Here is a 10,362-nt window from a genome sequence, read left to right on the forward strand (position 1 = left end):
GATGGAATGGTCGGATGGATGCCATGTCATAGATCCAAGCCACAAGTAATTCGACCAATCAGAAGCTTATGTAGTTTTTTCCTTTTTTCTCTTATAAGGCAAATGCCCAATGTTATGTCAAAATTCATGTCAAAGTTTGTTCAAATGGTCTCATATTTTGCATAAGTGTGCATCTTGGAATGAAAAACGATGTTGCTAAAGGGAGTTTTCATTTTATTTGCACAAAAAATTTATTTTCCATTTTTCGAGTGCCCCAAATAGGTTTTTTTGTGAATGACCTACCATATATTTGTTGCAAAATTGTACCGAACCAATTTTCTAAAATATTAGGCCATATTTATGAACAATTGACCAACTGGTTGGGTGTCAAAAGTTTTGATCCACCTTTCGTTAAAAAGACAAATTCCCGCCGATTTAGTAGGAAGCGGGTCAAATTTGAACTGCAGCTGCCTCATAGTTTGCTCTTTATTTTTTTCAAAAATCATTTCTAGGTACATAAGTATCTATTTAATCAGAGAAACTTCAAAAGTTTTCCAAGATTCAACCACTAGCTAGGAACGGTCAAGCCCGCTATTTTGAGCGCATTTTGAAACGGGCATAAAAAATTCAAAAAAATCAAAAAAATGGAAAATCTTCGCATTGTGTCATTATATGTGACCAAGTTTCCAGGAAAAATAATAAACTTATAATACGAAAATTATTTTAAAAAAGTGTTATCAGAAATGAGCTATCATGCGTGAAGATGCATGGCTTTCAAGCCAAATGATCAATCTTATGGCCACATTCATGGCATAATTTGTTCAAATGATCTTATATTGTGCATAAGGGTGCATCTTGGAATTCCAAACAATGTTGCCTAAGGGAGTTTTCATTTTCTTTCCACAAAAAATACATTTTCCATTTTCCGAGTGCCCGAAATGAGTTTCTTTTGGGAAGGACCTACCATATATTTGTTGCAAAATTGGACCTAATCAATTTTCTAAAATACGAGGCCATATTTAATGCATAATTGACCAAATGGTTGGGTGTCAAAAGTTTTGATCCACCTCTGGTGAAAAAGACAAATTCCCGCTGATTCAGCAGGAAGCGGGTCAAATTTGAACTCCAGTTGCCTCATAGTTTGCTCTTTATTTTTTCCAAAAATCATTTCTAGGTACATAATTATCTATTTAATCAGAGAAACATCAAAAAAACAAGATTCAACCACTAGCTAGGAACGGTCAAGCCCGCCGTTTTGACCGCATTTTGAAACGGGCATAAAAAATTCAAAACAAATAAAAAATTGGAAAACATTCGCATTATATCATTATATGTGACCAAGTTTCCAGGAAAAATAATAAACTTGTAATATGGAAATTATTTTAAAAAAGTGTTCTCAGAAATGAGCTATCATGCGTGAAGATGCATGGCTTTCAAGTCAAATGATCAATCTTATGGCCACATTCATGGCATAGTTTGTTCAAATGATCTCATATTATGCACAAAGGGTGCATCTTGGAATGGCAGACAATGTTGCCTAAGGGAGTTTTCATTTTCACTGGACGAAAAATTCATTTTCCATTTTTCGAGTGCCCGAAATGAGTTTTATTTGTGAAGGACCTATAATATATTTGTTGCAAAATTGTACCAAATCAATTTTCTAAAATTTTAGGATATATTTAATGCACAATTGACCAAATGGTTAGGTGTCAAAAGTTTTTATCCACCTCTGGTGAAAAAGACAAATTTCCGCTGATTCAGTTGGAAACGGGTCAAATTTGAACTGCAGTTGCCTTATAGTTTGCTCTTGATTTTTTCCAAAAATCATTTCTAGGTACATAAGTATCTATTTAATCAGAGAAACACGAAAAAAATTCCAAGATTCAACCACTAGCTAGGAACGGTTATTCCCGTCGTTTTGACCGCAGTTTCAAACGGGCATAAAAAATTCAAAACAAAATCAAAAAAATTCAAAACATTCACATTGTGTCATTATATGTGACCAAGTTATCAGGAAAACTTATAAACTTTTAATACGGCAATTATTTTAAAAAAGTGTTCTCAGAAATGAGCTATCATGCATGAAGATTCATGGCTTTCAAGTCAAATGATCAATCTTATGGCCACATTCATGGCATAGTTTGTTCAAATGATCTTATATTGTGCACAAGGATGCATCTTGGAATTCTAAACAATGTTGCCTAAGGGAGTTTTCATTTTCTTTGCACGAAAAATACATTTCCCATTTTCCGAGTGCCCGAAATGAGTTTTTTTTGTGAAGGACCTGCCATATATTTGTTGCAAAATTGGACCTAATAAATTTTATAAAATAATAGGCCACATTTAATGCACAATTGACAAAATGGTTGGGTGTCAAAAGTTTTGATCCACCTCTGGTGAAAAAGACAAATTCCCGCCGATTCAGTAGGAAGCGGGGTCAAATTTGAACTGCAGCTGCCTCATAGTTTGCTCTTTATTTTTTCCAAAAATCATTTCTAGGTACATAAGTACCTATTTAATCAAAAATATATGGTTTGGTGGCGATACGTCGAGGTTTGGACGGTGGCTGAGGGCCCCAACTGTCGAGCGCGTAAGCTCGCATGCCCGTCGCATGGTCACCGTGTGACCATGGTGTTGCCATGCGTTCTGGGCGGACTAGGATTGTCTAGTGGGTTGGGCACTCCCCAGGTAGGTGCTAGGAAGAAAATTATAACATAAGATTCTCATGAGGAGACCGAACTATGCTCAAATATGAATTAGCAGCCAAGTGTTTGATTAGCGGTACGGGAAATGCACATGGCCAATGGGCGTGTGTTTTGGCTGAGGATGATCATATACTAAGAAGAATGTGTTCACAAATTTTTAGGGAAATCATGAATATATAAATAACACTTCCTTCACAAAGTGTTGCTCTGAACAGAATAGGAAAATGAATATTGTTGAATTATTTTTGAACTAGGCAAGGAAGGTTTTTGACATATTTGATGAAGATATGATCCAAACAATTTATGAGAATTTTTTGGGAATTTTTGGAATAACAAAAATATAGGTTGCTTCAGAACCTAGGGCAAAAATTGACACATGGACATGACACATAGGCAAAACTGATGAGATGGTGCCTAGTCATTGCAACCCACCACAATTTATAAGGCTATGACCATCTATATTGGTCATTAACAACTAGAAATAAGGCAGCGGACTAGCGCTGTTTGCTTTATGACCATTTCATGTAAGGAAATTACGACATTTCTAACCAAAATGGTCGCAATGGTTTAGGGTTTGGAGCCCCCCGAACAGCCTTTGACCAATTGGTCTCAAATGGTCATAGATCTATGGCCAATTCTTCCAGGGTCACTGACAGAAGGTCACTAGTTGACATATTTCTTGTAGTGATCGTACGGCCCGTGAAGGGCCATGGTCGGGCGAGTTGGCCCCCATTTGAATGATATAGCATATTCAAAGAATTATCCTACTCAATACTATCACCTCTAAATAGCATACACTATACAACAAAGAGATCAAGGCATAGAAAGGTAGAATAATCCTACACCATACAATAAAGAAATTATAACCGATTATACCCACTAAGCATTATGGTTCGGCACAGGTGTTAATGAAACATACACAAACAGCAAATTACATACACTGGGCAAATATAACTCATACATCATGGATGCGCATCAACTTAACTCCATTTGAACTATAATTGATTGGCCGGATTCAGGTAGCACAAATTTCACTCTGCAAAATCTCCAATTCCTTCATGGTTACCTCAGTGTCTTGTTTCACTTTTTGACTCCTGCATCTAATACCTGCATGTCCAGTCTCAACTTGTTGATTAAATGTTGACAATCATGTACACGTTGTCTTGCCACCTCTAGTTGATGCTCAAGAACATCAGCACATTCCAATTCCAATCCATAATCATTCGGTAACAACCATGCCACACTGCTCGCAGATCTTTGTGTTGATGTCACTTCATCCTAAAATGTTTCTGTAAGTACACATGACTAGGGCAAAAATACAGTTACAACAGTGAAGCGAGCAAGACACTATTTTGTACTACATGGAAAAACAGGACTAACAATAATGTTACACGTCATGAAGCATAAGAAGGTGATATTTTAAAAATTATAAGAAAGATAGTCTGTGCAGCCTGCATACAGAAATCCCTCTTAGTTCACCAGAGAAGCATGATGTTGGGGCCCAATCGAAAACACAGACAAGTTACAAATTTAGATAACACATTGCGTATAAGCAAGCAGTTGGCCATTTTGTATCTCAATTAAAGTCTTAGGGAGCATAATGAACAGCAGAGGGTTTCATACAAACATACTACAACAGGCAAAACTATGCAATCATTAGCGTAGTATAAACTAGATTGTGAGCCTCATGCAATAATAGTTGGTTAATAGACTTCAAAGCTTCAGGCACACTTCGGCAGAGTAATTAAATGGTAAGGCCTTTAATTATGTCAACTAATAGTTATACAAGTACCGAACATTAGGCATGATTATTTGGGCATCTCATTAACTGAGGACAAATAAAGTAATTGAAAAGAGCAAATTAACTATGCCCGAAACAAACAAGGAATTGAACTGTTGAGTTGCATACAGTGACTTACCTTAGCAGATTGAAGAGGCTCAGCGCAACTCCTACTTCTCTTGCAAGGCTCCTTCCTAACATATTGTACTTGGAAATCCTCAATCTTATCTTCATTGCACCCCCTCTGCAAGGTGACACAAACTAGTTACTCGTCTCCTTGGAAGATAAATATGCATACTTTCCAGTCTGTGAACACAAAAGGATGAGATTATAACAAAACAACACCACGTAATGAAACATGCCGCATCTCTTGCACTTGCACACAATGAAATGAGAATTTACTATGTCTGCAGTACATAAAAACTAGGCATACCTTCGAACTGGATCTCCAGGTACTCTTGGAGAGCCTACTGTAGTGTACAGCCAAACCTTTATGCCACCTATGAGTTAGACAAGGCCCCACTACAACAGCCCTTGGTGTTTAAATCGTTGACAAGCTCTGTTAGAGTGTTAGGTCAAGAACATCAAGTAATCAAAGCAAACAGTCCTAGTATGGCTGGCTCATGCAAACAAGCAATTAAACAGATGTGTGAGCAAATCTTACATATCAAGAAAAGAAGCAAAGAAGGAGGCTTAAAGACCATCACTTGACTGACCAGATTTAAGGGGCATTTAAACATCATGTGCAACGTATGAACTAACATAAACATTGCATATTCCAGATTCTACAATGGAATGCACATGTATTAGGTTATGCCATGTATGATGATGCCTAAATGTACAAATAGCAGGCAGGAGTGATTCATCATTGCACGCACAATTGAATTGCGGGTTAAGGGCCAGTTCGATTCCGCCTTTTCAGGGCATATTGTCAAAATAAGCCATAAAAGATGTAAAGAAGTCATTTTTGAGTTATGGGCTTGGGCTTAACTAATTTCACTTTGGAGGGGGTGTTTTGGGTAGAACCTCACTAAAAATTGAAGGGAAGGGGAATAGTGAAATGACTCTGTTGTCTGCCTATATTACACTCAAAATGCAACTACTGATGCCCGTGTCACACCTGACCCTCAAGTAAAAACAAACACGCAAGCATTCATTGCCTGCCCGCTTGCATCTCCTCTCCCCTTTCCCTCTACCTCGATCCCCTGCCTGCAGCACTAGGGTTCTTCCAGCGAGCCGTCGCCACTGGTCCCATCTGGCCTGGTCCTCGACGATGCTATGTCCAGCTAGGCTACATGGCCGGCGGGTAGGGGAAAATCTCCCTGGCTGCTCCTCCCTCTGGCACCGCCCCTCATTCTCATGGTCTCCAGCAGCTGCTCCACTGTGGTTCGTCCAACGCACTAATCCGGCGGGTGCTGCACAACTACGGCTGATGCCACACTGCAGCAGAAGGCACCTTATTCCCCCTCCCCTCCTCCCAGGCCATGGCCTTGAGGTGCTATTGAAGGATGAGCTCATCCAACAAGGTGAGGATCTCCTCTGATTTTTTGCCAAATTTTCATTCTGATCCACTATATGATGAATTGCTATGAGCTGCTTCTGCTGCTGCTATATGATGCATTGCTATGAGCTGCTCCTGCTGCTGCTATATGATGAATTGTTATGAGCTGCTCCTGCTGCTGCTGTATGATGAGTTGCTATGAGCTGCTGCTCCTGCTATATGATGAATTGCTATGAGCTGCTGCTGCTGCTATATGATGAGTTGCTATAAGCCGCTCCTGCTGCTGCTATATGATGAATTGCTATGAGCTGCTCCTGCTGCTGCTATATGATGAATTGCTATGAGCTGCTCCTGCTGCTGTTATATGATGAGTTGTTATGAGCTGTTGCTGGTATATGATGAATTGCAGACTACTACTGCTGTATGATGAGTTGCTATGAGCTGATGTTGTTGCTATATGATGCTTTCAGGTGGTGCTGCTATATAATAATAACCAACCACTTGGACCATCGAATTTCAATAAATAATTGTTCTTCATTTAAATGTGGGTCATGCATTCTTCGTTTAAATTAGGCAATGGGATCTCTATGGAAATCATTGACCAAAGTAGATTGTGCCAAGTAGATGGTATCTTTGTATTTGCATTTTGAGCAAATAGTGATGGTCTATTTTCCCATCATATTAATTACTACACTGGGTTCAATTTGTGATGTTTGCAAGTCAAATTAATTTCCATATGGGCAGCAAAATGAAAAAAATATAATGCAATCTAGACTTTCCACTGATCATACCAAAGATAAGCTGAAAACGCAATGAAAAGAACTGGTTGGCTTATTACATGGAGCTTATATTCACATGTGCTTATTTTCTTAGGATAACTCGTAATAATTGTTCCTAAGAAACTTGGCTAATAGAACTGACATACAAATAACTGCAATGGAGGAGTGACGTACCATAGCACACTGTATAGGCTCATCGCGGTCTCTCCTTTTTTGCGATGTTCCATGAAATTGCCACATACATGTTGTACTTTTTCATTGTGTAACCCTATCTGCAAGTTGACACGGCTAATTTCAGACATCTCTACATGATACTACATTGCATATCCCTTGCGCATATTTAAACCACCAATTAACGATTGTGTGTGTACCATGAACTAGCCATGACTCTGTATGCTGGACTAGCAGGCACTCTAAGGGAGCCTAATGTAGTGCACTGGAATTCCTACATGCCACCTACGATTTTGTGTAATGTACTGCCCCTGTTCCTAAATATATGTCTTTGTAGAGATTCCAGTATGGACCACATACAGATGTATATAGATGCATTTTTGAGTGTAGATTCACTCATTTTGCTCCGTATGTAGCCTATAGTGGAATCTCTAGAAAGACTTATATTTAGGAACAGAGGTACGAGGTAGTATCATGTATGACATCTACATATCTAATTTAGCAGCTAGTAGTAGAAATCATTGTCTGCACAAAGGGATTACTGGTGGAAAATCCTAGCAAAGCACGCTGGCAGGCACAGAACAATACAAGAGAGAGAGACGTGCTTACAAGGTCATAGCAATGCCTCAGTCTAGGATCTTGGTTGGCCAAGCTGTTAGATCTAGAAGAAACATCGTCCTTGTAGTTTTTGCCAACTGCATAACAGGTAACAGCGACCGGTTAGTATATTTGGAGTACATCGGGCAGGTGATGCTGGACGGGTTTAAAGGTGACAAGTACCTAGGCCGTGGTGGGTGCTTGGCATCTCTCCAGACGGTGGGAATCAGGTTAGAAATGTCAAGGGTGATGACGCTGCGCTGGCTGTCGGGGTCCGGTAAGGAGATCTAGAACCGTCGAGTAGGGTGTTTGTGGAGCGGCTCCGGTAGGGTGGACTACGGTGTGAGCGAAGCGGATCTGTGGCCATGGATGAGGGCGTAGGTGAAGCTGCTCCGGTGGTTGGGTTAAGGATGGTGTCGACGACGCGGATCTGTGGCCGTGGACGGGGCGTCAGAAGCTGCTCCGGTGGTTGGGTTAAGGATGGTGTCGACGACGCGGATCTGCGGCCATGGACGGGGCGTCAAAAACTGCTCCAGTGGTTGGGTTATGGGTGGTGTCGACGATACGGATCTGCAGCCGTGGACGTGGCGTCAGAAGCTGCTCCGGTGGGTTGGATGAGGGTGCGAGGAAGCGGATCTGAGGCCGTGGACTTGTGAGTTGGCAAATCAGCCCCGGTAGGGTTGAGAATGGTATGGGCGAAGCTACTCCGGTAGGGTTGACGATGGTGTCGGCGAAGCGGCTCCGGTAGGGTTGAGGAAGGTGTCGGCGAAGCGGCTCCGGTAGGGTTGAGGAAGGTGTCGGCGAAGAGGATCAGAGGCCGTCGACGGGGGCGTCGATGGGGCGGCTCCGGGGGGTGGACGAAGCATCTCCGGTGGGGAGTACGAATGAGCCGTTGCAGATGCGCGACGGTTGATGAGAGTACCAGTGAAGCAGATCCGGCGCCATGGACAAAGACCGGCACTGAATGGGCTATGGTACAGTGTTGGATGAGCAGTCTACTTGTTTCTAGGGGAGGTGAGAGGGGTAGATGCGGCCGTAGAAGCAGATCCGGTGAGGTGGACGTCGCTGGCAGTGAATGGGCTATGGTACGCCGGTGGATGAGCAGTCTAGGGTTTCGAGAGGGGAGGGGAGAAAGGGCGATGAAGTACGGACGGCGTGATGTAAGATGCTCTGGTGCTGTGGAGTTAGTCGTTTTTGTGGGAGGGGGAGAGGAAATGGGGGTGCCGTGTAGTGGGGGGAACCAAAAGTTACCAAAGCAGCCCCGACCTATCATGTAGATGAGGGCGGTATTGTAACTGTTGGTCTTCGTGCACCAAGGACAAAAGGGGGATTTCGCATGCTAAAGACTAAGGTGGCGGAAATTTTAGAAGGAGGCGGGAGATTTTGCCGCCTGCGGGGTCGTTCGTATCCGGTTTCAACTAATTTTGGACCGTGCTAGCGGGAAGGTCATGCTAGACTGTGTACACGGGGCACGCGTCAGCAGTTAATAACTGGTGTGAAGTCCACACCAGGAAAAAAGACAATAACTCGGGATGATGCGCCGATAACTTGGACGTTCACACGGGCGCGGCGAATCATACGGGTGTAGTGGCACGTTCACAAAAAAAGGGATCAAACGCCCAGCCTATGTATTTCTCGTGTAAATAGATAATTTAGTGCCATTGGTTATTTACTTTAAACATAATTGATGTGTTAGTGTAGAGGCGCACAAAAAGAAATGGATATTGTAGTCAGCTACTTAAAAGTGTTACCTCATATTATTACATAGCCTCCATTTCATAAATTGCGTACCCGTTGAATTCATATATGAATATTACATAAATTACTTCAAAATAGAAACTTAAATCATCCAAGACTAATGAATTTGAATGCAAGAGTAACAATGGTGCATGTACATGATAGCTACATTGGTTGTTTGAAGAAACATCACTGTAACTTTGGCATGCACAACTGAAAAGGTTTATTTAAATAGAAAAAAATATGATATGTGAGTGTCCAATCTTTATAGCGTTGAATCAATATTGTACCTTTGGCCACGATACGAAGTAGATATTGACTTATGTTCAAGCGATGCACGTCCACGATCGCTAGATAATGATACGTGAATGAATTGTGCAATCTCTCGCACACGCATACATATCTCATTTCCATGTGGGCATCAGAATCACACACGCGCACTTTGTGTATTTCTCTCCCTCCGTCAGGGTTAAATTTGTCTTTCCACCCAGTCCTACAAGTCTCTCACACAGAAACACACACACTCTCTATGTCTAACACGCCCACCCCTTTAATTCCGCCCACCCACACCACTAATGTCTCAAAGTATAATAATGTCTCTCACACATATGCTATCTACGTATCCCTTAATATAGCTAGATATGTGTCACACAAACTCCTTATCCCTGCTAGCAAGATGCCCATGCGTTGCACGGAACATCAAGATGCATTTGTATGGGAAGTTTATCTTGTGGGACAAAAGGATGAACGACGGAATGCCTTATTTGCAAATGTGGAGAGGGGTGTGGGTATCTTTTTGCAAAATTGCCATAGTTTCCTTCCTATCCATCGGATATAAATCGGATGGCCTATATTGCAGGATGGCAGGAACACCATCATCACCAACTCTGTTTTTTATAAGAGTAGAGATATGTGAGTGTCACTGCCCCCCCCACACCCACACCCACACACCCACACTTCCCAACACCAAAGGAGTAGGGTGACACCTCGATCTTGATACAAATCTATCGACTAGCTTCTCTCTCAAACATACACACACACACTACCCGGCAGCGAGGGAGTAGGGTGGCACATCGATCTTGATAATAATCTATCTACTCCTCTTTCACACAC

This window comes from Triticum aestivum, chromosome 6B (assembly GCF_018294505.1).
Source record: "Triticum aestivum cultivar Chinese Spring chromosome 6B, IWGSC CS RefSeq v2.1, whole genome shotgun sequence".
In the NCBI taxonomy this organism is placed as follows: Eukaryota; Viridiplantae; Streptophyta; class Magnoliopsida; order Poales; family Poaceae; genus Triticum; species Triticum aestivum.